Source organism: Chelonoidis abingdonii, chromosome 10 (assembly GCF_003597395.2).
Source record: "Chelonoidis abingdonii isolate Lonesome George chromosome 10, CheloAbing_2.0, whole genome shotgun sequence".
NCBI lineage: Eukaryota > Metazoa > Chordata > Testudines > Testudinidae > Chelonoidis > Chelonoidis abingdonii.
In genome coordinates this window covers 11,488,722-11,516,719 of record NC_133778.1, presented here as the reverse complement: position 1 = coordinate 11,516,719, position 27,998 = coordinate 11,488,722, and the positions used below count along the sequence as shown (strand labels likewise).

General features: G+C 44.4%; 1 protein-coding gene and 1 long non-coding RNA gene across 2 annotated transcripts in view; one reads left to right on the top strand and one right to left on the bottom strand.

Moving 5' to 3' along the window:
- Positions 1-27,998, top strand: part of VWC2L (von Willebrand factor C domain containing 2 like) — a 139,264-nt gene that overhangs the window by 104,659 nt on the left and 6,607 nt on the right. The window lies entirely within an intron of this gene.
- On the bottom strand, positions 2,226-27,525 carry LOC116839415 (uncharacterized). The gene is made up of 3 exons (XR_004377132.2): positions 27,138-27,525; positions 11,066-11,131; positions 2,226-3,225 (listed from the first exon to the last, which is right to left on the bottom strand). It is a non-coding gene; the product is annotated as an uncharacterized LOC116839415 (long non-coding RNA).

The following is a 27,998-nucleotide window of genomic DNA, read 5'->3' as shown; positions in this document are numbered from 1 at the left end:
GACATCTGGTCACCCTAAGGTTATCTTTGAGTCCTATTGCAGCCTATGGCAACACCTTTTTCTCAGGGCTGTGTCTAAAGTCATCTAGCCCTTTGTGTACACAGTTCTGCATTATTCCTGTTAGTGGACATGGGCATTTGCTGTAGCGATACAAATTCTCTGTGTCACGCAATACGGTGTATGTATCACCACATAGACTAAAAATCCTTCTAATGTGTCTCATGGTCAGGCTCATCTCACTTAAGGGGCATGACCAATAACATGGCTAAATGACTAGGTGACACATACTTAGGCAGTCATCTGTTACAACAACCACAGACATTCAGCCCTGCTGGCTGGCACTAACTTGCACCACGGACTGCCACCGCTTCACTTTAACATTGCTTACGTGTTTCTATGAAAAGGGATTGTCATCCAATTGGTTTCTTGCTTGGTTCCTCCAAAGCCCAGGTATCGCCAACTGAGTAAGAAAGATATTGACTTGCTGCTAGCGCTCAACACCTTTTACCCAGCTCCCCTTTCAAAACACCCCATGTCAGCTGGTGTTGAGAGTCCAAAGGCAGGGTCATGCTCAGTAAACGGGAGCCCTATCTATTATGAAATACATGTGTTCTCACACTTCAGGTCACAGCCAGTAGCTGTGAGGTAGGTTTGCACCGAGGTAGAACCCTTGTCATATGTGAAGACCCTCACCACCACAGTGAGACATTGACCCAGCGCCTCAAAAGATATTTAGGTGCCTAACTCCCACTGAAATCAATTAAGGATTAATTAAATACGGAACTGTGCCATTGTTCCTCAGACTTCTTCATCTGCAAGAGTGGTGCAGTCACTGGCAGCCCTTAAGTCTTGGATTCAAAGAAGACCCAAGAGAGTTACATGCTTAATTCTCATGGAAAGCCGGTGGGAATTGTGTGCTTAATTCCCTTACGCTAATTCGAAAATCCCAGTCTGTGTCTGCTCCCATATGGAGATCCATAGTGAACAGGGAGCCGTGTTTGAGGGGCTACACACTGGGGAGGATCTCAGGAGCTGGTCACAAGCTGGACCTAGCGGATTAGCCACAAAATCCTTCCTCACGAGTCAGCAGGTATTTTGCACAGTATTTTACAGTAGTCTACCTGCCGCTCTATAGTGGCACGGCACAAAACATACATCACAGCAAAGCAGCGCATGACCAGCTCATGTTAACATGCCTGTCCAGCTAAATGTTTGAATAGCCATGGAAAAGGAGTGTATTCCAGTACCTTCAGAGAAGGCAGTGCAGCCTAACGGCTAGCTAGCTGTAAGGCCTGGGTTCTGGGCCCAACGCTGCTAATGAACTACTGAGACAAGGTGAGTGGACCAACTTCTGTATGTGAGAGAGAGAGAGAGGGAGAGAAGCTTTATTACAAGTCTCCACCTTGTCGCTCTACTATCCTGGGACCGACATAGCTACAACCACACTGCATAATGACCTACTGAGTAACCTTGGGCATGTCACCATGTCATACCTCTGTGTTCCCACCCAACCTCAGGCCTCAGTTCAGGAACACACTCGAGCACATGTTTAAAGTATAGTCTTGACTAGGGATGCTCTCCTGAATTGGGGCCTAGCTTGCAAGCTCTTTAGGGCAGGGACTGTCTCTCAGTATGTATTTGTACAGCACCTTGATCTGGGTCCTGATCTGGGTTAGACGCTCGCGTAATACAAATAGGGGGAGATTTTCAGAAGCACCTAAGGGTTTTAGGAGCACAAAGGCCATTGATTCCTCCCCCATAATAAACACTAGTAATAATGTAGTCCACAGTGAGTTTTATTAACAATTTTCCAGGCCAGAGAGCGTTAAACTGTGCTTTTTACCTTCCAGCGAGCTGGCTAGTCTCTCTATTTGAATATCTCTAATGTGAACGCAGGGACATTCCAGTGGGAGGTCTAGGGATCTGGACAGTCCTTTAGGATCTGGCATAGTTAGCAGATGCTGCTCAGATCAATCTAGCAGCTGTGGAGGGGCTGGATTGTAGCCCTAAGATCCAGCACACCCAAGGGGCAGTGCAGGAACTCGAGTGTCACACTAAGAATCACAGTCTGCGCTCTTATTGTCACAGATTACTGCCTTTTCTGACTAGGCTCCAGGGTGCAGGCTAGTGGAGCCAGAGCTCTGCCTACCCCTCTCCCACTTGTGCAAAGCCCTCCTCTCGGCCCTGCGGTTCCAGGGCTGTGACCAGCCCCATGCACTGGGAACACCAGGGGCTGAGGGGCTGGAAGGGAAGCATGGGGGCATTGAGGGAACATGGGGAGTGCAGAGGGGAGAGAGGTAGGAAGGAGCTGAGAGAAGGGAGCACAGCGTGAGCTGAAGGGAGTTGGTGGAGAGCATCGCCATTGCTTGGGAAAATGAAAAGAGAAACAAAGGTGGTAAAAATGGAGCTGAGGACAGAGAAAGGAGAGATTAACGAAGGAGGGGTGTGTGTGTGTGTGTGAGAGAGAGACTGAGACAGTGTGGGAGAGTGTGTGGGAGATAAGTAGGATTTTTACAGAAAAAAATATTTTTTCATAAGGTTGATAAGTAGAGAAAATGAGTCTGAGGGAAAACATGACCACTGAGAAATTTCAGCAAAGTCACACAGGGACCTAGGTGATAGGAAGAGAGAAGGGGAAACTCCACAGGGAGCTGGTAAGTTATTGCTTTTTTAATTTAAATACAGTTTGCTTTATTCAAACTTTTCTAGCTGTAACAGGCTCCGATTTCCTGTCCCCCAAATTGGTGTGTGCATACATCTGGTCTCACCTCTGTAAGGAGAACACCTCACATCTCCCTCAGTCCCAGGAGCTTTGCTTCACAGTATTGTCTGTTTTCAGTGCCGCATTAATATGTGGTTATCTAGAATCTGAGATTATTTTCCCCACACTCCTGTGGAAATCCATCGCTGCTTCGTATCACCTGCAAAGCATTATGAGGCATATTTCATCCTCGTATAACAGCATTAGAGAGGCACTTATTGAAACAGGCTAAGACTGGAACAAATTGGAGTTGCAACTCCCTCCATCCTTCCCTCAGCCACTACCAACGGCTATCAGCACCCAGACGGCTGATTATCAATGCCCCTGAGTCAGCAGCGTGTAATTGCTTCAGTGGAACATAATGACTTGAGTTCCATTTTACTTGACCTTCTTGAGGATTGAGCTGTCGGCCCAATCAGCAGGGAAGCCAGAGCCACTGCAGTGAAAGCTATTCAGCGATGCGTCTGAAAAACATAATAAAGCAACATGTATGTGCACAAAGAGCAAAGTCTCACTATGGCTGTACCTTCCATCCACCAGATAGCATGAAAGACTATAGTTCTGTTTACTGTTCATTAAAGGGAAAAGACAAAAATACATACAATCAAGGAGAGACAAGGTAGGGGAGGTTATCTTTGATTGGACCAATTTCTGTCGCTGCGAGAGAGACAAGCTTTTGAGCTCACCAATAGATGTTGGTCCAATCAAAAATATTATTCACCCACCTTGTCTCTCTAATATCCTGGGACCAACATGGCTACAACAATCCTACATACCACAGTCATACTCAGTTAAACCAGCCTGCCTTGCAAGGCACTGAAGGCTGGCAAACACTCCCTGTCCCCCACAAAAAAAAACAAACCCCAAGGAGATGCAGTATATCACCATTCTGATGTCATGAAGCTAAGTGCCTATAGTTTCTTGTTCAAAAGGTACAGCATGTGCATCCATTTATCAGATTAGATAGCTAGCTAGATAGGAGAGTGTATTAGGATAGATAGATAGATAACAAAAACCCTAAACGGGTCTAGTCTGGGACTCAGAAAACCCTGAGGGTAGGTGTTCAGTGCTTGCCAAAAATCAGGCTCCTTTAAAGGCATCCAAAAATTGCAGCACCAAAAAAAAAAAGAAATGCAGTTCATGCCCTGCCTACCACCACTGCTTATCAGTGTCCTCCAGATAACAGTGCACTCACTGGCACAGTTGCTGGAGTCCACGTATACTCACTCTTGCCATCTCTGCTTGCTCCCCGGTAGATTCCCGAGGCGTTAATAACACATAATGGCCCTCCGTTCATGAGAAGCTCCTTTTGGCACTGCTTTTTCATAGGTCTGTTCAGCCACAGCCTGCCGATCCCTGACTATACACAGATGGGTGAGCAGACAAGATAGAACCAATATCAACCATGTAAATAAAGAACACACTGTGGAGGTTCCCAATTTAGCTCAGTGGTTTGAGCCTTGGCCTGCTAAACCCAGTGTTATGAGTTCAATCCTTCAGAAGGCCATTTTGGGATCTGGGGCAAAAGATCTGGCTGGGGATTGGTCCTGCTTTGAGCAGGGGGTTAAACTAGATGACCTCCGGAAGTCACTTCCAACCCTGATATTCTATTAAACAATATGTATATATGGTGCACATACCACTGGTTAAACATGAGCTTGTTGGAAGTGGGACACTAAATACACTTTTAAAAAAAACCCACACCCCGTCCAGTTGTCACACACCCTGCAGCACACTAGAAAAGGCCCATGACCTGCAATGCAGTCTCCTGATTGCTTGCAACCGTAACAGCCGCTGGCAGAGCAGTGGTGTATTGTGCACAGTGGCTGTACAGACAGATGTGTACTCACCTTGGGCACGCAGCTGGGTGGCTTTCTGCTAGGCCCAGCCTTACTCAGTTCGAGCTACTGAGGTGAACAGGCAAAACACCGCCAGCTCTCCTCTCGTCTGGAACAGGGCTGGCTCTAAGCCACCACATGGAGACTTCGCCCAGAGAGGCCCCACGCAGGAAGCTGCTGCAGGGGCCACGTGAGGGGGGGGGGAATTCCCTCCTGCCGCAACAGGAAAGTTGAGAGGTGGTGATGCTTGCTCAGGTGCATAGAAAGCCTTGGCTCAGGAGAGTCACCTCACTTTTCAGCTGCTGGATGCAATTTGAACCTGCTCCTGGCAGAGGGAGCAGTTCACCCACCACTGCAGACAGCCCTGCTTGGGAGGGAGACAGAGCTGCTGAGACACCCAGCCAAGTCTTTCCCACCTCCACCCTTCTCTAAGCCCCCTGCCCTGATATGCATGCCCATCCCCTACCAGAAACCCTTGCCTTTTACATACACACCCAGCCCTCCACCAGAACCGCCCCCTCTGTCCTGTCACACAAGTGTTCCCTTTTCATTAACGCCACATTTTGTTTTCCCCAAAACTACTCAAAACACTTTGTATTTTCCTTGATTGAAATTTGATAAAAGGGAAGCTAAGTGACCTTTGGCTCATCAGTGTTCAACAAAGAGCCAGCTCAGAATGAGCAGGAGCTGCACACCTTCATCAGACATGTTTAAAAGCAGCAGAATGTAGTTCGTCGACATGCACCCAAACAGATCAATGTCATTGTGTGACATAGTGAATTGTTCCTGGTAATTTGTGTATCAGGAAAGCCAAGTAATAATAATGGCTGCTTCGCTGTGTTTCTTTTTGATGGACTGTCTAAATACCTGCGTGGTTTAATGTTATAGTGGAACATTTTAGCCTCCTGAGGCATTTATTTACTATTGGTAGCTGAAAGCCCATGCGTCTGGCAGATGGGCCCACCATCTGGGCATGCTCCCGCATACAACCGATGAAATTGTTGTATGCAAATTCCCTGTAGACTCATGGTGCTGATTGATTGAGTTCGTGCTGCTAGCACAGAGGTCTAGGACTCTTGCCTTGGCATTGATATATGCCTTACTGCAACTTTACGTGGCACAGGTGTAGTTCGTAAAGTCAAAATGGCTGAGAACTTAAAAACTGGAAGATAACAGCTTGTGAATTCCAGTTATGATTGAACCCAGTGATAAACAAAAAGAGCTCTGAACCATATTTGTAGCTGTTTCCTTCGCTCCATGACGACTCAACAGATAGTCTAGGGTTCAGCATGACATACAGACAGAGAGGCATCTGGAATTACTTATGTTGTCCGATGAAGGCCTAAAATAAATTTGCATAAAAGAAGAAATTTGAGTATGTTATTGCTAACATAAATTCTTTAAAGAAAGTGGTATGTGAAACAATACAATTTGGGTCCCTCTATGCAGTTGTTAGAATATTGTAGTGCATCTCATGGCGCTTTATCAGGCTCACCAAGGTACAGACTAATGGGTGGCTAGAAACCAAAAATTAGTGCCATGCTCTAACAAGCATCTGGACCCAAAGTCAATCAACCCTAGAAAAATTACAAAAGACTCTACAATGTAGGAAAGTAGAATCGGAAAAATGCTATGAGTGCCAAGGAAGAGAGCCTTCGAGTTCAGGTAAAAAGGGGTAGCAACATATGTGACTGTGATGATAGTAGCTATGCTGGCTGCACTAAGGTCATACATAGGGTTGGAAGGATTTGATTTTTATTGGTAAATGTCAATAAACATCGCTTTCACGGCACACACACAACCAGATCAAAAAATATTTCCATCACTAATAATCAAAATTTACAGCTAAGCAAAGTAAGAAAACTGGTTGAGAATGTATAAGCATTTGATTTATGACTATTTTCTTTGTATAGTTTGGCATGTGATGTTGACCGTTTCTGTTTCGACGGTTATAAAGCTTTAACTTTTGGAATCTCAGCATCTCCTGTCATTAAATAATTGTTGTCTGGTACTCCAGAGCTGTGACCATTTAAATCAATACAAATTGAAATAATGGTCATAATATTGCACAAATGTGAACATTTAAATTGGTAAAACTAAAAAAAAGGCCTAAAAGAATAGATATTCTCCATCGAAATTATAAAAAAAATTGAATTCTGCCAAACATAGTCATATGATATTATCACGCCTGAGGAACAGCAACCATCTAAACAAATCCAAAGAGCACATTGGCTGCCTGTTTCTTGAGGGGCCAAAGAATGCTGCTGACAATGCTTGTGGGTTGACTGAAGTAAGACATGCCCAGCCAGTGGCTGACAATGCTAAACACCAGGGAGCTGTAAATACAGGTTCCAGCTAATGGAACTACTTCAGGCCGCTGCAGATGGGACTGGTTTACCAAGCCTGATATGCATGTGACCATGAAGCTATCTAGGATCAGTGATAGTTACTGATTAAATAGTCAACAAAAAACAGGGGAAAAAAAGCTTATCTGCAATGAAAAATTCATGTCATCTACCCTGACCCCCCGCTCCCCACACTCCTAACCGAACACACACACACCTCACATGATTCTATGTGGATCATTTATTTTGCACTAGTCATTTATGGTGGTTGGTTCATTGATATTTTGTTTTAAACACTTGGGCCTTCTCTTAAAAGAAAGGCAGTGGGAGCAAGAGGACTTTAGCCACTGGATTCATGGCACACTTGCCTAAGCCAGTATAAACCCTCCTAACCCTGATGCTTATAAAGTGCTAAGGGCTGCATTCATGTCCTGTCACACCAGGATTACAATGCAAAGCATATGCTTAATTGCTTTTATAATACACCTTTGCTCATTCCCCCCTGCACTCTGCTCACTTACCCATCTCTGCTATGGTCTCAGATGTTTCAAACAGCTGCCATTTAAATACCTCAACCTGCCATCAAAAATGGCTCCTTACTGCTTCGTAGGGATGCACTGAGAAGAAAGGTCGGAGGGGAGGGGGGTCTGGCCTTTAGATTTGTTTCACTAATATAGCCCGATAGTTCAATCATAATAGCTCAATTATAGCAAACGTTTAGTTAATTAAAAGTGCCTCAACTATGTGGAATCTGGTATTTAAAAGGCCATTATCAAGGGATTTTTTTTCCATAACTTTGAAAAAATGTTACACACTGCTTCTCTGTTTATGCCCCCGTCCCCATGAAAGCTTGAATGGTATCTGATTGATATTGATGCCACCCATTCCTTAGTTGTGCTGATACATAGTATGATTTCACGGTGGTCCAGGACTGGGCTTCCTGGCAGTGACTTATGTGTGCTTTGAAAAGCAGCCTTGTCACAGAATTATATCGGCTTTGGCAAACAGGTGGGGGAACAATGTAGGTCAGTGCTGGGGCTTGACAGTGTCCCTATAAAGAACATGTGCAACAGAAAGATTAAATAGTTTGAATTTTAAAAGTTGGCACGCTTCACCAAAGCTACTAGGCTATGACATTAGAGCAGTATGATAGAACTGGATTATAATAATAATCACCTACCATGAGGTTCACGTTAAGAACGTAAGAAATTCCAAACTGCATGTCCTACTGTAGTCATCACTGGCTGATTCGGAACGTCCAAGACTCTTAGTAGTAGCTAGGTATACGATAACTTGAATGTTGGAAATTTTTTTCTTAAACCTTATTAGTTAGAGGTTGACTGAAACATGACAGATTATAGCCCTTCCAAAGTAAAATAATAATGTTTTTAAAAGTGGACCATTAATAATTAATAACTTGGTCTTAATAAGGGGTTGTTATTACTATGTAGATGGCTTGATGGATTCAAACGTCATCTGCTCGCTTCATAATAACAATCCTGCTGGGGTCCCTGGATGTCAACGCTCTTCCTGTATTGCCCCTGCATTATTTTTACCATTGAAGCTTTTTGAGACAAAGAACATCCGAAGAGAACTTCTCATCAGTCGCAAAAAAAAAATATCTGAAATGGAGTTAGCACAGAGTCGTAGCAAGCTAATCGAATGGTTTCTGGCTTGCCTGCCTACATAGCTGTATACACGTATTTTGAAGGAAGGGGGAGGGACCAATATAAATATGTGAGCAACAAATAATTCTCTCCCATATGTGGTGAAATGCTCATTTTTTCAGTCCATTAAGTTCAATTTAATGTATATAGCACATGTCCAGAATCAATGGGATAGTGAAGGTTTCATTTTTAATTTTACTGAGATGAAATGCAACATGCTCCTTGCTAGTGCTGGTATTTATGTAGCAGAGACAACAGGCCCCACAGGAAGCATGAGGCCAAGGTTAAAGCACTTCTACGTCAAGATGCTATAATATCCAAAGAACCACTTTTCCATTGTATTGCATCTTCTGCTATTTTATTGGCATGAGAGGAATTTGAGAGTAAAAAGGGTGCACTGGGACCTATTTCAGTTGCAGATGTATAATTATTGTCTTTAAATTTCCCCTAACTTCCAGTGGATTCAAGGTTACTGTGCTGGACTATTAAAGCCCTGCAGACATTTGCTAATTTCATAGCTAGCCAAATAATGCAGTGCATGAATGATTTCCTTCCTTCCCCTTTTCCTTTGAAAAAGAAGCACATTTACCATCAGGGTGTGAAGCCCCACAGAGTAGCTCAGCCCACACAGCACCACTAATCTATTCTGAAACACGCTGCTTATACTGGTAATGTTGAGAACAATATATTGAAGGAGGGCTGGATGCCTTGATAAGAAGGTAACAACATTTACAAATAGGTTTTATAGCCGGTGTTCGGCCAGCATCGTTCACAAGGAAAATGGCAGGCTCCGATTCAGACAAAAATGGCATCAGCGGCGCTCCATCTTAGTTATAAACCAAGGTTTCGCAAAGTGGAAGAGCAAGGAGCTCAGCATCACCTTAGTGGAACTGTAGGTGGAATGGCCACTCATGGATGAGGGGTGGGTTCATAGAGACCATCAGAGAGGGCATAATGTGGGTCAACCAGGGACAAGTCAAGGTAACCAGGTTGATATGGAACCCAAACTTTCCAACACACACACACACGTCAGGCAGACAGCTGTGACCAGTGCTCCAACCTACAGGCTAGAGTAGAGGCTGTAGGCGGAAAGGTGGCAAAAAAAGGGTGTATGCTCAGAACTTTCTGACCAGCAGGCCTCTTTATGGCGTCTTACATTGGACATCTCAAAATTGATGCACCCAAAGTCCCTAGGTGCTTTTGAAAATCTTGGCTTTAACAGTGGACTTGAGTTTTCATGGCTCTTCTTGCTAGAGCAACAGGAAGTCTCTCATGCTAGGTTCCCCCGACAGGCATAGGAAAGGGCTCAAACATGTTGAGAAAAGTGAGCAGTAAGGTGGCTTATTGGGAATTAGACACTGTCTGAGGTTAGCAGATGTAGTCTCCTAACATGAGCCATGTTGAGTAAGCCAGATTTGGCCATTGTAAAATAGCTGAGCTGGCAAAGTATTCAGATAGGAACACGAACACTAGCCTGTGTCCCATTGGGTTGATCTTGAGGCGATGCAGCACTTCAGGGCGACATGTTACACTTGAGTGAGTATGGTCACAATGGCACCTGCTGAGTGCTCACTCGCTGGACCTTCCTGGGTTGAGCCACTCTGGGAACCAGGCCCAGAGTGTCACAAACTGAGCTTCCAACCCCTCAGCCATCCCACGGCAGTAGTCACTAATGAAAATGTGACCCTTAATGTCCCGGTGATGATCAGATGCAGGCTCATGTGCCCAGTGCTGAGACTCACCCAGCCTGTTCTAGGTTGTTTTGTAAATGTGCAGGATGCCTGCATCCCATGGTGGGGTACTATTTCCTTGCACAGTTGTGGCAGGGCCAGACACTGAAAGCCAATGGGACTTAGGATCCTAAGTGCCTATCATGTCTGAAAATGGCACTTAGCCATCTAAGTCGCCAGCAATCAAAGGGAACTAGATGTCTAAATACCTTTACAAATCTGGTCCTTACTGACTTCAGCACCGATCCTGCAAACTCTGAGGCTGGCATCCTGTGAGGTGCTGGCCATTCTGAGGTGCTTCACTGGAGCAGGCCAGAACATTCAGCATTCAAGATTGAGCTCTTGCTTAATTTTATACATTCCACTGGGATGAGTGACACTCTAAAAGTTAAACAGCTGCTTACTGTCAGTCTGTTTAGTTCACATTGGTTCCTTGCCTGCTAGAACAAACAAAGCTGATTTGTTTAAATCTCCTTATACAAGAGAAAATGATTGAATGCATTGCTGGATAACACATTCCTATGTGAACTCAATTCTTTCACCTGGAATTAAATGTGTAAGAGTTTCACTGCATGCATAGTCTTGGCACCAATTATTACACGACAGGCATTTATCAGGGTCAGATTATCCTTTTTCGTTATTTGATACATTTTCTGTTGTGTAACAGGATTTATCGGAATTGATGTGTGCAGCACGTTCATTCGTTACATGTTTTATTACTCACCTGTTCATTTAAGCAGGGTCACCGTATGACTGGGGCTCTTTAGTACTCTGTGTCACGTTTTTCGAGCTGGAATAAAAACAGGCATTGGACTATAATACATCGGCACAGCTTTTCCATCTCTATGAGGCCCAAGGACATCAAAAGGAGGAAATTACTTTCACTCTCAAGCCAATGCATACAGTGGGCTCAATAGTCAGCAATTCTGGGGCTCTGCTGTAGCAGAAGCTGGAGCTGTCACAGCCTTTCTCTTCTCATTAAAAGCTACTAAAGGCTCTGTTATGAAGAAGCTATCATGTGGGAGCTGGGTTCAGGGAGAGAAAAGAATTTGAGCATTTCAGAAAACAAGAAAGTATTAAAATGTTTTTTCATATGGCTACAGGGCCTGGGGAACAGACGTAACGGCACGAAAGTTAATGAGACTCACAGGTACCTCGGATAATATCAGATTTTTAGGGCCAGGTCTGGCATTGATTTCAGTGGGGGCGGGCGTGGACTCTTAAATTCAATAGAAGCAGTGCTAAGAATCTTCACCTGAAGAACCTGTTTCTACAGGTCATACGTTAATATCCCATTTTCTACAACTGAATAACTTACAAGCAGAAATGTTACAGTATCCTAATGCTTAATTTCTTATATACATTGGTGATCAATAACATATGTCGAGCTGAGACACAAACCTCAAAAAAAACCTGTGTCCTGATCAAAATCCTAGGGTGCAGATGTAAACTGAGTCGTTTTCTGTAGACTATTGTTATTCTGGTGCATCATATACATCAAAATGATTAGGGCTGAAAATTCAATATTGATATGATAGATCACATCAAAATATGGACTGAGTTAGATTATTATTAAATTAGTATGTGGCCTCTGAAAATTCCCAAAGAGCAGCAGCTGGTATAAAAATCACATTACTATTGATGGAACATATGGTTTGGATTATTACTATTTTTATTAACAGATTTTTCATCCTTCCTCTGCTATGGAAAGCCCATGAGATAAGGTGGATACATAATAGCAAAACAAGAGCTTTATTATCTGGGCTAATGCAGATCATTTCAAAGAACAAGCGGCATTAATAAAGTTCCAAGGATTAGCCATGTGCAGGGAACTGTTTCATATAACTTACAGGAAAAGCTCACCTTTGGAAGGAAAATGCAGTGTTAAACAAAAGTGATTTGCAAGCAAAATGATCCGGCCATATATTATAAAATTAATAAAAGTAACAAATATGCGTCTATGTAATACAGGGAATTTTTTATTTTTTTTACAAGCTTGGTCACAAATCACTTGTGCTTCATTTCTCATGGTTCATGGTGCATATATTATAAACCATCTCACAACAACATTATATCTTTATATTACTTGGTTTCTTCTGGCAGGTAGTTTATTCAGATTGTTTACTTTCTACAAATAACACTTCATATATTTTCCCTTCTCTGCAGTCTTTTTGATTAATAAATTACAGACCTTTCACTTTTGAACTGCTAAGTAGTAATTTTTAAAAAAATCCCTGGATCTCAGCGCATTTTACAAATGTGAACAACTGTTTTTATTCCATTTTACAGATGGGGATATTGAGGAACAAAATGCCAGATTTTCAAGTGCTGAGCATACATGGTTTGGAGCCAGCTTTTCCAAAGAGCGCAGGGCCCAACAACTTCCAGGGAGCCAGGACCAGATTTTTCAAAAGAGCTGAAGACCTTTTCGGAAAAACTGACTACTGATTTGGGCACCAAAATAGGAGCTGAGCTCTTTTGAAAATCTGGCTGAGAGAGTTTAACGAATTCACCAAAGATCACATTTGTAGCAAAGCTAGGGTAAATGATCACATCATCTGGTGGAGTAGGATACAGTAGCTTCTTTTGTTCAAAGAGTAGACGTAACAAGACGAACCACTCTAGTGCCTTTTAGGAGCAATTCTCTTTGACACATCCTAGTTATCCTTGCTTTTCCTCCCTGAGCCCAGGGAAAAGAATGTGATTCAGTATGAGATCAGAGCAGTAGGAAACAGGACTCCTGGGTCCCCTTCCAAGTTCCAATACAAAGTGATACCATGTGTCAAGGTTTTTTCCCCCACTTTGAACTTTAGCGTCCAAAAAGTGGGGACCTGCATGATAACTTTTAAGCTTAATTACTAGCTTAAATTTGGTACACTGCCACCAGCCAAAAATATAGTGTTTGGCACACTTCTGTTCCCCCAAAAACCTTCCCTGGGGAACCCAAGACCCAACCCCCTTGGATCTGAACACAAGGAGAAATTAACCTACCCCCTCTTTTTTGCCCCAGACTTTCCCCTCCCTGGGTTGCCTTGGGAAGCTTCACACCGATCCAAACTCCTTGGATCTTAAAACAAGGAGGAATTAATCATCCTCCCCTCCTTTCTCCCCACCAATCCCTGGTAAGTTCAGACTCAATCCCTTGGATTTTAAAACAATAAAAAAATCAATCAGGTTCTTAAAAAAGAAAGCTTTTAATTAAAGAAAGAAAAATTAAAAATTATCTCTGTAAAATCAAGATGGAAAATGCTTTACAGGGTATTCAGATTCATATAGACTAGAGGGACCTCCCCCCCCAGTCTTAGATTCAAAGTTACAGAAACAGAGTAAAAATCCTTCCAGCGAAAAGAACAGCATCACAAGTGAAGAAACAAACATAAGACTAATCTGCCTTGCCTGATACTTACATTTGAAACATGAAGACTGATCAGAAAGAGTTGGAAAATTTAACTGGGTGACCTCTGCTCCCTCTTAGCCCAAGAGCGAACCAACGAACAAACAAGAGCACAACAAGACTCCCTCCACAAATTTGAAGTATCTTGTCCCTCCATTGTCCTTGGTCAGTGTCACCAGGTTTCACTGAGCTTCTTAACCCTTTAAGGTAAAAGAACTTACCCTTAAACCATCTGTGTATCACCATGTGATGTGGCAAGTACGGTAACCCTCGGGCTCCTGTTACGCCTGCTAGTTAGCCACCTTACCAAACTTACAGCTAGTTAATGTGAGAAAGGATTATAAGTGCATAGTATATTAGCCTATTGGTACTCGGGTAGCTATGGAATGTGCTGTGAAGGTTGAATTCAATATTTAAATACTCCATTGTTTGGGGTTTTTGGGTAAGGTGAAGGCAGGGTGTTGATATCTAAGACTCTCCCATTTTGGCCTTGTTTACTTAACTTCATGCCGTCCAAGCCCCATTCCCAGAACTTCTGTCTAGACATTGGTCCTTCTCATTTGAGCAAAGCTCATGACAGCTGCTGTCTTCAGAGCAACTTCTAGTTCTGCTGCTTTTAGGAAAAAAGAACTCATCAATGTTCCCCCCCCCCCCCCCGCCATCCTCCCATTGCTACTACTAGACTCCTCAGCCACAAGTAGAAGCTTGGCTGTGATTCACCTCTTGACCAGGATATCAATACTGTCTCCGTTCACAACCATCAGCAAATTGTACAAGGAAAGTTATCCTGACCCTATTGCCAGTCACTTTGTGGGTAGCTCTAGAGCAGCCAGTGCTGGGGGCACACAGATCAGGGAAGAAAGCACTGTCCTCACCTGCAAACGTTGTGGAGGAAAAGGTTCAGAAGACAAGAGGCCAACCCTTCTTCTCCTTCTCCTCATCACGAGACGGGGAGGAATAGGCCAGGCCTCTTCACCGTGGGAGGGAAGGGTTGGGCTGTGAGAAACCTCCATTTCTTCTCTTTGATACAGGAATCTAACCCTGGTTGTTGGAAGTGAAGCCATCTTCCTTAAGAGAAGGCAGCTTACATGAGCACAATGCCTGTTTTGGGCTGGGGGCGGGGGGGTATCATGGATGGGGAGAGTCCCAACGAAAGGTCCCTGCTGACTCCCACAGAGAGAGGAGTAGATGTAGGCAGAAGATATCTGCACACGAGGCGAAAGCACACACACTGTGTAAATACTCTTTTCCTCCTTCTTGGGTGCAAGTACATATACTAGGGTGAATACTCCAAGGGAAATACTACTACTTTATATTTATATAGCCCTTTTCTGGCCCATCCTTGTATCCTGGTACCCACTGAAACCAACAGAAGCTCTGGGTGCTCTATATGCTGGAAAATCAAGTCTAGCTAGACATCTAAAAAGGGAGACTCCCAAAACCAAAGGCCCCTTTGCTAAGAACCTAAGCAACTTAGCCAAAGTCCCACAGGAACTCTGTGAGGTAGCCAAGACCCACCCAGATGCCCTCATGTCTAGTTCCGGTCTCTAAAAACTAGACTTCCACCTTCCAGTAAGATGCATGAGAACAACAGAGAAAACATAGGAACACAAAGGAGATCTGCTTATACAGGCCAGAAGGGACTATGGCCACCTGCTCACAAACCATCCCCTTGAGCAAAGCCTGGCAGCCACATCCCGCCCCAGGAGGGTCATTTTTTAAACGAAATGTCACTACAGTAACAGACGTTAAATGTCCCCTTAAGGCATTCTACTCAACATTTATAATCACTTAATAAACACAAGAAAAATTGCACAGGACAGCCCTACATAATCTATGTGCAATGATCCTCGGTGACAACGTGTAAGTGACCAAATCCCTTTTCAGATCTAATGATATTTTGCTCTAGTAGGCTAGTGATATATTTCACATGGCAAAAAAAGAAAAAAAGCACTCATGCATAAAATTAATACAGTAAACGCTGAAGACATAAAGCTTTCACACAGTGATTTATTTGGAAGTGAGAGTGACTAACTTGTAATTGAAGTTGTCCCAGTGCCTTAGCCGCCACAGATTCTTGGGTCACCTATGTTTTGTGTGCCAGACTTGGGAGGTTTCTGAAGCATATAAAATATCAAGCAACTAGTTATGGAGCCCGCTTTGGTCATGCATTCAAGATAGAGAAGTTAACATCCATGAGGTCATTGTAAAGGGTCACATTCTTCCAAGGTTTCAAGAGCTGCCTGAGAAAATTGCAACAAATAAGCTGTTGCCTTTATTCTTCCATTTGAAAACAGGTCACCAAATTATCAAATGTTTTCAGTCTTTGTAATTATTTGGGACTTGTTTCCGGATGAAATTCAGGCAAAACAAGGACCATGCCCCACTTAAATACCACTTGCCCAAGCCTCTTAGGGGAGTCATCTAACAAAACTTCATTGAGAACGTCTGCAACGTGCCCCGAACATTGTGCTGTGTTGCCTGGTTTTAATGGCTGTTATCTGATTGGACGACTCATGTAACTAACCAACACGGTGCACAGGACAAACTGTGATTGGTGGAAACAAAAAGTTGTTTGGGGCATGGACTGTCTTGTGTTCTACATCTGAAAGAGGCCAGAGGCAATGGGATCTTGACCCATTATTAAAGCTCCCAAGTGCTATGTTACTATAATTGATAGTCTTGCTTCTCTTCTCATTAAAGATCTCAGAGCTGAATCCTGTTGTGAAATTTCCTGGGACTATGACTGCATAAAATATTGTTTAGATTTTTCTGATGCCCTGCGGTATTGCCATAAATCATTAACACTAAGCTGCAACAGTCAAAACAAAGGAACAGAACATATTGTGAGGTACATTAGCCTGGACTCTTTTTTTAATTGTTACGGGAATTACAGCGACCCTAACCAAGATGGAGAAGCCCATCCTGAAAAGCGCTGTCAGATCACATAGAGAGAGACAATTCCTGCCCTGGAGAGTTTACAAACAGACAAAGTCTAGCAGGCAAAACAGAGGCAAAGGGACATGCCCAAGATCATACAAGAGGCCAGTGACAGAGCTGGGAATAGAACTTAAGCCATGTGACTTGTCCTTCCCACTAGACCCTAGCTAGTCATGTAGGGCAGAATTTATCACCCACTACAGAAGACCAGTGCTTGGGCTTTGCATCACATAAGCACCACTCAAGACATATTCTGAGGTTTTAAATGGGATTTAAGCAGTGCAAGCACTTTGTGCTGGCCTCTGCACTGGGAGAATTTTACCCACAGTCTGCTCCTAGTCCCGCTGAAGTCATCAGTAAAACTCCCATTGACATAATAGTGCAAGACCAGGGTGTAATTCACAAAAAAATCAGTCATTTGCAGGGTGTCTCCTAGTCATTAGTGAGGATCATCCAGAGGCTAGGTGACTGGGGGAGGACAAAAGAGAAATGCCTTTTGTTTCTTTCACGACACGCATTGTTAATACAACGCGCGCGTCACACGGCGTTGTGAACATTATGATGAGACTGGGTGTCTTTGGTTCCATGTCTCCATTTTCATAACAACATTTGTCATGAAGATTGGCTTCATTTCATGTCGTTTTCCATTCTTATTTACGTTTGTTGGTTTGGTTTTGTCATAGGAATGGTGTTTTAGAGCGTTACTGTCTTCTACTGTTACTGCACATTGGGTGTATTATGGAGTTATGCAGCGCTGCTCTTGACCTTTTCAGTATGCTGTGTGCAGCTCTTATTAATTCAGGGAACAGAAAACAAAACCAAAGGTGACCTTCTTCTAAAGGGAAATGCGAGGTTACTCCTATCCCCCCCATCCTTAATAGTGGGAGAGGCACTTTGTGGGTCATACTGTAAAATTATCAAGGTGAAGGAAATACAAACAGGATGGGAGATGACCTGGGGAGTAGAAGAGAAGGATAAAAGACAAGGGAAGGAGAAATATGACATACGAAAGGAGTGATGGACAGGATAGGCAGAGAATATAGAGTTCTTCTTCAATGTCTTATAGTATATTTGAATGACACTGGGGTTGTTTTTCAAATCTTTTATCTTATCCACCACATCTATCCTATGTTATATTAAATAATATACCCACAAAGTGTGCAGGAACTAAATAAATAAACACAACCCTTTCATGAGCAAACCATTGCAAATAGATGGTATTGCTCAAATCTTGGGAATTACCAGCTGATGACGTACAACTGGGAGCACTTTATTCCTCCATCACCAGCACACAGAAGAGGTCACTAGATGAAACAGATACTACAAACCCAACTGTGCAGAGGTACAAAGTGCTATTGTGCTTCTTCTCTGAAATCTGCTGCTGTGGGGATGAAATACAAGAACATGCTGTGGGATTCACCAAGTCATGAGCCATATGTCTTTCAAGCAGAAAAATAATTATCCTTACAGTATAATAAGTTCCAGAAGCTAAAAATCAAACTTTGGCTCTCCAGTAACTATCTTTGTTGGTAAACTGCTCTAAAGAGCATTGGCCTGCTAAACTCAGGGTTGTGAGTTCAATCCTTGAGGGGGGCACTTAGGGATCTGGGGCAAAATCAGTTCTTCGACCTGGTAATGAAGGCAGGGGGGTGGACTCAATGGCCTTTCGGGGTCCCTTCCAGCTTTATCAGCTAGGTGTGTATATATATATTTTTTATTTTAAAGATCATCATTAGCTTACGGACAATTGAAAAATATAGATTGAGAAATCATTAAGGTAGAATTAAAGTACCAAGTAATTTTTGACATGAACACACCATCCCTAATATGGCAAAGCACTTAAGCATGTGCTTAGTGTTAAGCAACATTGGGGCAGCAAGAACATTGTATTCAACACCTTCCAGAATGAAGCCTTAAGCACTGATAGCGCTATATAGTGCTACACTAGCTTAATTAGCTTGTAGATGCTACTATTCCTGATCTTGCACAGTTCTGTGGGTTTGAAGTCTGGGAGTTGGATTAGGGCACATCTAAGATTTGGTGAATCATAAATACAAAGCCCAAGACAGTGAGCCACTGATGAGAGCAAACAACTTTTCATGAAATGTACTAAAAGACCACATCAAATTATACACAATTCTGGTGCATTGTCTTGGAGGCTTGGTGGGTGTGGCCATTCACATAATAGGTTTTAAGTCCGTCATATCAGTGGTTCTCAGACAGGGCTATGCATATCCCCGGGGGTACGCAGAGCTCTTCCAGGGGATACATCAACTCATCTAGATATTTGCCTAGTTTTACAATAGGCTGCGAGGGCCGGCTCCAGGTTTTTTGCTGCCCCAAGCAAAAGCACAAAAAAAAAAAAAAAAAGCCGGCGCGCAAAGCCGAAGCAAAAAAAAAAAAAAAGGCCAAAGTGCCACCCCTTGGAAAGAGCCGCCCCAAGCACATGCTTGGGACGCTGGTGCCTAGAGCCGCCCCTGCAGGCTACCTAAATAGCACTAGCGAAGTAAGTACAGCCTAAAATTTCATGCAATTACTTGTTTATACTGCTCTATATACTGAAATGTAAGTACAAGAGTAATATTCCAATTTATTTATTTTACAATTAAATGAAAGGAAGCAAATTTTCAGCAATAGTGGGGCTGTGACACTTTTATATTGGTATATCTGATTTTGTAAGCAAGTCATTTTTAAATTAGGTGAAACGCAAGACCAATCAGACTCCTGAAAGGGGTATAGTCATCTGGAAAGGTTGCGAGCCACAGTATTATATCATTTTGCCCGACCTTCCGTACAACATAGGCCATAGAATGGGGTGGGACAAGCTATGTTATTTCTTCTGGGGTTGTCTTCTGTTCAACATACTGGAAATGTAACTGGGGTACACTTAAATGGGTGAAATCACTGCTTCTCATGGGATCCAGGACCTATATGAGCTAGAAAGCCATTCCCAGTGGGAACTATGCCAGGGAGACACGAAATCTCAAAGATCTACACACTAGACGTTTTTATTGTTGAGACTAGTGTCTCAGAAAGCAGAGACCACACTACTTAAGGTGTAATGAATGAATCAAGCTTCATCAACAATATTTAATCAGAGCAACATTAATAGCACAAACGCATCTCAGATACAGGATTTCAAGAGCTTTATGCCCTTTTCAGTCCTCATGAATTTACAGGAATTGGTTGTCTTGTACTAACAAATAAAAAAAGAACTAATGGATTTACATTAACCTTTTGGTAGTAGATTTCCTGATACCAGCTACTAATGCAAAAATCCATTAGTCGGCATTGTCTGGAAATCAGGACATGAAGTATCATAATGTCGAGAATTAGCCTGCCAAAGTCTGATGCAGAAGTGGTGCCCCAAGGAAAGGTGTTTTGAGGAGAAAATGGAATAAAGAAAATCTGCACAGGTTTAGTTCAGCACAGTGTTACTGTATGGAAGGCCCTCAGAACTGAGGCTTTTGAATAAGAGCCATACCTGTTTAGTGCCCCACAAATAATATGTCTGTTCAGCCCACATAAATGGCCATTGTCCTAAGTATTTGAGTGCGTTACTGTACAACTTTAATGTTCATTTAACTTAGGGCTTTTTAATGTAATATTTAATATACTTTAACTTCACAAAAGATTCATCCATACAGTGAACTAGTTAGACAAGTGTATTTTCCCCCCATTAGTAGGAATTGTATAGGATTCTCTTTGGTGAAGAACAATCAGTTCAGGAAGCTCCTGCTTCAACTATCTCTCATCATTTTCACATAGATCTGTTTGTAATTCAGTTTTTTCACATGCTAAGTTTATCAGCTAAGGTGTGTGCATGTGTGAGAGAAGCAGAGTGCCCATCATCCGCTTTTAAGTTTGTGAATATGGAGCACATCCTACAGGCTAATTATATACACTGCTTTCCATACTGTACTCAGATGCATTTCACTTAAGAGATCAAATATTTAAAAAAATGTAAAAAGATTTATCACCCTGCAAGACTGAAAGGAAATTGTGATTTAGCCTCATAAGTAATGATAGTTTTAGGAAGAAGATTGTTGGCAAACGAGGACAAAGTATAGCTTAACTGGCCATCTGGAATCCATTTGGAACATCACAGTATGAGCTCTGTGAATCTAATTCTTCATAATACCACACACCAAGGGCAACATTTGTCAGTCTGAGCACAGGACTGGGGAAGAGGGGCCAAGCATTCACCAGGAGAAAAGATGGTGCAGTTAGGCCCTTGGCTTGGACTCAGGTGATCCAGGTTCAATTCCCAGCTCTGCCACAGCCTGCTAGTGTGACCTTGAGCATTTCACTGACTCTATCTGAGCCTCAAATCCTTGGCTGTAACATCAGGAGAACAGTGCTGCCTGTTTCTTGTCTAGTCACACAGTGAAATCTTCAGGGTAGGGATGGGCTCCTACCATGTGTACATACAGCCCTCTGCACAGTTAGAGCTGGGCAGAAATTCCCAGCAAGAATGTTGAGATTATGAAAATGTTTCCTGTTCTGACTCAGGAGGCAATTGCCACATTTCTGTGAACCAAAAATCCTCCCCCAAGTTTTTGGCTCAGTAAAAAAGGCTCTGTTTCAATCATTTCAAACCAGTTCCATTCTGACCTTTTCATTTTTTTAAATATGTTTGTTATATCTTCATTTCATTGTGGAAGGAAAAAGTGGGTTGGAAGTGGGAACGGGAACGTGTCCAAAGACTCCCATTTTGACACTTTTCACTTCCATTTTTCTCCCCCCTCATAGAGGAACTTTGTCAAAACTCTTTCCAGCAAACAGCTTTGGATTCCACACACCTTCATTTTCCAATGCAAAAAAAAAAGAGGTTTAGTCAAAAAATTCCCCATCAGCTCTAATTACAACAGAACCTTGCACTTCTTGGCTGCTTGGACTGTGGTCAGACCACCAGTAGGAGGTTTTATGTCACCTTTGCAGCTTCTTTCTCTTGGGGCCTTTTGAGAGGTACCAGTCACCTGGGTACTGAGATGTTAGTAAACATGATGATTATAATTTGAAATGGACTCCTTCTGCCATCCTGAGGTTTGGCCATTTAAACATGGAGGCTCTCTCTTTCCTTATCTCCTTCTTCTGCTCTCTCTTGCGCCTCGCTCTTATATTCACTCCCCGCCACCAGCGAAGGTGCCCATTGAGACAGAAATGCTTATTGCTCCCCGAAGGTTACAGCTCCACTCCAAGAGGCTGATCCTGAAGCCTATATTTAGAGTGAGTAGCCTATATTTAGAGTCAGTTTGTTACCTGAGTGAGCATGAGGGAAGGCCTGCAAATCTTAGGGACTATGCCTTGTGAATGACATGTGGCATGACCTTTGATTCCTGAGACGCTGGGAGTTGTTTGAAGCTGACAATTTATTATATGCAGAGATTCGGGGTTATATTTTCAGAACAGTTAACCCAGGCACAACCTGCTTCTGGGGCTGGATGACAAGCACAAATCTGACTAGCAGCAGCTTTTGTTGCCCTGCCGTAGGTGCACACCAGCCAGTGGCTCTGTGAAGGGCTGCAGGCTGGTACCGTTATACGGAGAGCTTGCCATAACCAGCTCTTTCAGAAAGGTACTTTGAGAACCAAGTTGCTTCATGGCTCTAACATCAGCGGCACTAATGATTCTCCATGCTGACACAATTGGTGCCCTGAGCCAAACTGACGAGGAAATAAAAAGCAAGAATAATGGGATTTTCATGGGCTCACAAACATGTAATTTGGTGGATTACAACGATAATGGATACAATTTGGAAAATGCAAATAGCTTTCAATCAAATACTGCACCCGCTCCTCTCGCCACCTCCCACGAAGGCTGCTGAGGAGGGGTTAAAGCGCTCGAACTGAATCGAGTTCCATGTTTAACGCTTATGGGTCTTCTAGCTGAGATCATAAAGTTGAGGCCCCTTCTGCTTGTGTGTGGGCATTAAAGCTTGGCTCAGACGATATTTCAGAAGAGCAGGGGTTTGCGCTAGTGTACTTGGCCAGAATTTCTCTATCCCCTCCCCCACTGTGCACTGGTTGGCTGCCACCCCAGATGCAGGTCAGTGGCATTATACACTCACTAAGGCCACTTCACACCCCTCTAGAGTGACCAGATGTCCCGATTTTATAGGGACAGTCCCAATTTTGGGGTCTTTTCCTTATATAGGCTCCTATTACCCCTACCCCCTGTCCCAATTTTTCACACTTGCTGTCTGGTCACCCTTCACCCCTCTGACAGTGAAGGGCCTTAAAGTGGTGTGCCTGTTGTTCAGACCCACTTTAAAAGCCCCTTTATTGCCACAGGAGTGCAAAGCAGCCGTAGTATAAATGAGAGCTCAGGCTAGACCTATATATGTTCTATACAGTGCATCTGACCTACAGTCATGTTTGCTGATACACTCCAACTGCTTAGCAAGGCAGCCATAAATCCCTCTTAACTGGCTGGTCAGGCCAGCTACACATGGGGTTTGCCTTGCCAGCATGGTGCAAAGCAGTCAGAATGTGACCCACATGCCAGGAGATCTGCTCAGCTCCCCTTGACTTCACTGGTGCCCCACGAAAGCACAAGAGTGAAGCACAATGCAAGGCCAGGGCCCCTGTTTGCAGCATCCTTTGGGATGAAAGGAGGTTTGCAGAGGTAAGCCAGTATCATATTATGGGACAAGGATTCAAGCATGTAGTGCCTCTTTCAAGCCCATCCCTTAGCGCCACATGTGCCACGGTAAGTGTGACCCAATTGCACCATGGAAGCACTTGTGTCTCAGACACATGCTCTGGTAGAGCTCCCACCTCTGGCTGGATGCTCCCCAGGCTGTGGGGTTTGGAGCCCACCTCACTGGGCCCCATGTGCCCTTTAAGTCTCTTGAGTCAGAACGCAGTCCAGGCACTGCCTCTAGCTGGGGTCTCTAGACACACTCTTGGGGTATGGCTCCTGTCTAGGAGCCCTGTTTGAGAAGTGAAACCACAAGTCCAACTGTCTAGTCCCTAATGCGAACCAGAACCGGAGTCAACGGTCTGAGGTTTCCAATCGCGGTATCAGGGAATGGTTACAGGGACTTGCTCCAACCTGTATGCCAGCATTACCACCACACCAATCTATACACTGTCTGGAGGAGGTGGAAGAGTCTCCACAAGACATGGAGTGGTCATAGTTGGTCTTATACAACCTTTTCCTTGGGGCACTCGATGGGGAATGGCTCCACTGTCTCTTTGGAGAAGTGCCAGGTCCAGAGTGCAAAACAGCAGAACTCTTAGCACCTCCGGTCTGACGTAAGCCTCAGTGTCAAAGCAGGACGCATGGTCTGTTGGCGTAGGTGCTGCTTTAGGCGAAGGTCCCTAGCCACCTGAGTCTGTTTCATGAATGATGTGCAAATTGAACACCACTCTTTGCCATGAGCCTTGCCCAAGCACAGGAAGCACCGCATGTGGGGAATGCTGGGAATCACTTCCCCCCGCCCACACACAAAAGACAATGCTTACAGCCTGGTGAGGGCATCCCCGGGAAAATACGCAACTAATCCTAAATCTAATTAACACTAGGGCACTAACTATATACAACTAGAAAAAATCACTGAGAGATGGAGGATTGTGAGATTAATCTACATCGAGCCCTGTTTCCAGCCACAGGTGGTAAGAAGGAACTGAGCGAGGTCAGGGTGGCGCTGCCTCATACAGCCGGGGAGGGCTGATAGCCATGAAGCATGAACTCCACCCATCTACTTCTACTGCTATGCAAGATTCTCCTGCTCCGGTGTGCTGGGCACGCAAGCACCTAAGTGGAATACATGGCTGCATCTACTCGAAGAAAAATCAGGGATTACAATCCCATATTTTCATGTAAAACACAAAGTTTGACTTGGAAAACACTTTGAGCACCTGAGTAATGTGTTGGGGGAAATGAAACAATTACCAGTTAAAACATCAGCATACCGGCTCTGTTCTCATGTGGTGCTCCCGTCTATTTCAATGGGAGATGAGAATGCTCAGGACTTTGAAGTATCGCTCCTAATATTTACGATCAGAAGACTCAAAATTCTAGAACACTTTCAAAGGGGCAATCCAACACTTGCTGCTGTCAACTGGAGCCTTTCCATTTGCTTCACTGAGCGCTGGATTTCTCCTTAAGGGCCAACTTTTCAAGTGCTTGGTACCCATAACGCTGGGGCAACTTTTCCAAAGAGCTCAAGATCCCACTGACAGGGACAGCTCTATGTATTTTGCCGCCCCAAGCATGGCAGTCAGGCGGCTTTTGGTGGCATGCCTGCAGGAGGTCCACTGGTAACGTGGATTCGGTGGCATGCCTGCGGGAGGTCCGCTGTTAATGCGAATTCAGAGGCATGCCTGCGGGAGGTCCACTGGTAATGTGGATTTGGTGGCATGCCTGTGAGAGGTCTGCTGGTAACGTGGATTTGGCAGCATGTCTGCGGGAAGTCCGCTGGTAACGCCGATTCGGCGGCATACCTGCGGGACGTCTGCTGCTAATGCGAATTCGGCGGCATGGCTGCGAGAAGTCTGCCGGTCCCAAGCCTTCGGCATACCCGCCACCGAATTGCTGCCGAAGCCGCGGGACCAGAGGACTTCCCACAGGCACGCTGCTGAAGGCAGCCTAACTGCTGCCCTCATGGTGACCAGCAGGCCACCTCCCATGGCTTGCCGCCCCAGGCACACGCTTGGTGCGCTGGTGTCTCGAGCCACCGCTGCCCACTGAGTCACCAAAACAAGTGGCCAGATTTTCCAAAGAGCCCAGAACATGAAAATCTGGCCCTTAATTAGGGGTCTAAATTGGTGCTGGGATCTTTGGAAAATCAGGTCTGTGTCCAAGAGCCTAAACGGGGTTTATTTGGTCAGGAAGTTTCCTAGGTTTCTCACTGTGCAAGTTAAGACATCTTTCACCAAGCAATTTCTCTACAAATGCATGACCCAGTCTATGCCAGGTCTGGAAATGGTCTTCCATGGCAGGCCATCATTAGAAAACAATGGCTCAGTGTGATTTCATGCCTGACTGGTTTTACCACTTTGTGTTTGACAAGTGTGTTAAAAGCAAAGAATTGGGAATCTGATGGCTTGGAGGGGGCAGGGGAGGGTGGACGACCCTCCTAGCCTTTAACTGTAGCCTCCTCACTACAGTTAAATTAAATTAACATTTGTATTAATGATAGTTTCTCTATTAAACTTTCTGCCTATGGCCATAAAAGGATTGCTCAGGGTTGGTGGAGTTTAAAACACAATCTGGAAACTGTTCAGTGGAACCTTATGGGGACTCTAAGTGGCTTAAACATAATACATCTTTGTTGTCCAGTCAACGGTACTTGATTTGATTATCTTCCTCACTAACAGCAGCCAATAGGCACAGCTTCCGGAGCCAGACCCTGATCCAAAAGAAGTCAGTGGAAATACTCCCACTGATGTCAGTGGGCTTTGCATTCAGGCCATAGGATAGCCCTCTAAAGGGGTGTGTCCGATGGTGACAGGAGTCACAGCTGGAACTCCTGCTTTCAGTGCCTCATTCAATGTGTGACCTTGGGCAAGTTTGTCTGGTTTACTGAACTGCAGCCCAGCACGATATCGCTCTTCGCTGCCAAACCGCCCCTCCTATGGTGCCTGACTCCCGGCTGCCAATCCCTCCAGCTCCTCTGGCACCTCCTACCATGCAGTTAAGTGTTAGCAGCAGTGTGAAAAATTCACATTTCTGCCACAGCACAAAATAAATGAGGGGAAAATAATTCCAAACCAGAGATTTAATATTAATGTAGATAACACACTCTCCTATTATGCTATCCATATTAATATTTAATCCAGGAAAAGACCTCTGGATTTTATTTCATGCTGTGACAGAAATTTAAATGTTGCTACAGAATTTAAATCCAGGGTGGCCCAACTTCAGTGTGGCACACTGACTTCTGGAAGAACTAAATGGAGTCAAAAACCCTCTCTGAAAGCAAACACAGTAGAATGAAAAGTGTTTAATTCTGGGATAACTGTATTGTGGCCAGAGCACTGGGCTGGGAACCAGGAGACCTAGGTTCTGTTCCTGGCTCTGCTGCATGATCTTTATGCTTCTCTTCCCATCTCTTTGTCTGGTGTGTCTATTTAGCTGTGTAGTGCATTGGCGGTCGTCCCTCCCCCTCCAGCTCAGAGGGAGGCCTCACTGGGTCACTGGGGGGAGTTAGCAAATCGAAGGCTGCAGTCTAGGGGGCTCAGGCCCTCAGGCAGAGCAACCAACAGTCTTTTGCCTGGTCTCCTGGCTCAGGCAGACAACAGACACACACAGGCCTCTTGGCCTAAGGTGGGGCGGTTGCAGAAGGCAGTGGGATCCAGGCCCACCCTACTCCACTGGGTCCCACTGCCTTCTGCAACCTCCACTGGGTGGAGGGCTCTGCCACTGGGTCATCGGGGATCCCACCAAAATACGCCAACCCAAGCACCAACAGCAAAACCAGACTCAAGTCTTGTTTCTCTAAGCTACTTCCTACCATGATCAGGGAAGGGACTCCAGAGTCATGGGGTCCTCCATCTCCTCGGGGTATTCAGCCACCGGCAATCTGAGCAGCTCCTCTTCAGCCTCAGTCTCCTCTAGTTATTTGGCCGCCAGCAACCTTGGCAGCTCCTCTCCGGACTTGGTCTCCTCTGGGGGCAGGACGCTATTCAGCTCAGTCACAGGGCCTGACAGGCAAGAGGCATCTGTCTCCTTCCCTGGCTCCCCTTCAACTGAACTGGAGGCCCTGCCTCTTATACTTTCTGTCCTGCCTCTCAATTTCCGACACGAGGGCTGGGCCCAGTCTGGCTCCACTCACCTGGGTGCAAAGAGTGATCCTTCCACCTCCAGCTCAGAGGGAGGCTCTGGGTCAGGGAGTGCGTCATAGTATGTGTTTATTCAGTGTTTAGCACAAGGGGGCCCTGCTTTTGATTGAGCACGCTAGAGTACTACTATAATAAGTGATAACTATCCAACATAAGAGATGAGGCAGCAGCATACATGTCGGTGAAGTGATACCAGACATGCACCTTGCAGATGTGATCTGACATCTAGGCCAGGCTGTACTCCCTAAGCTAGCACCTGCATAGCTCTGGAGGGTTAATTTACCACAGCTGCTAAGTATGCATGGGCCATGCTTCTGACTTCAACGGGTGCAAAATGTTACAATCCACACTGCAATGCACAGCAGCCAAGCCCATTACCTGTCACTGCTTTGGCAACTCATTTCAGCAAAGACACTGGTCTCTCTCTGTCTTTCATAGTAGGATCTGACATTTCATTGCTACTTCATCAGATTACACCTCCTGCTGAGAATTAGATTGAGCCACACAAAATGCATCTTTCCCAGAAGAGTAAC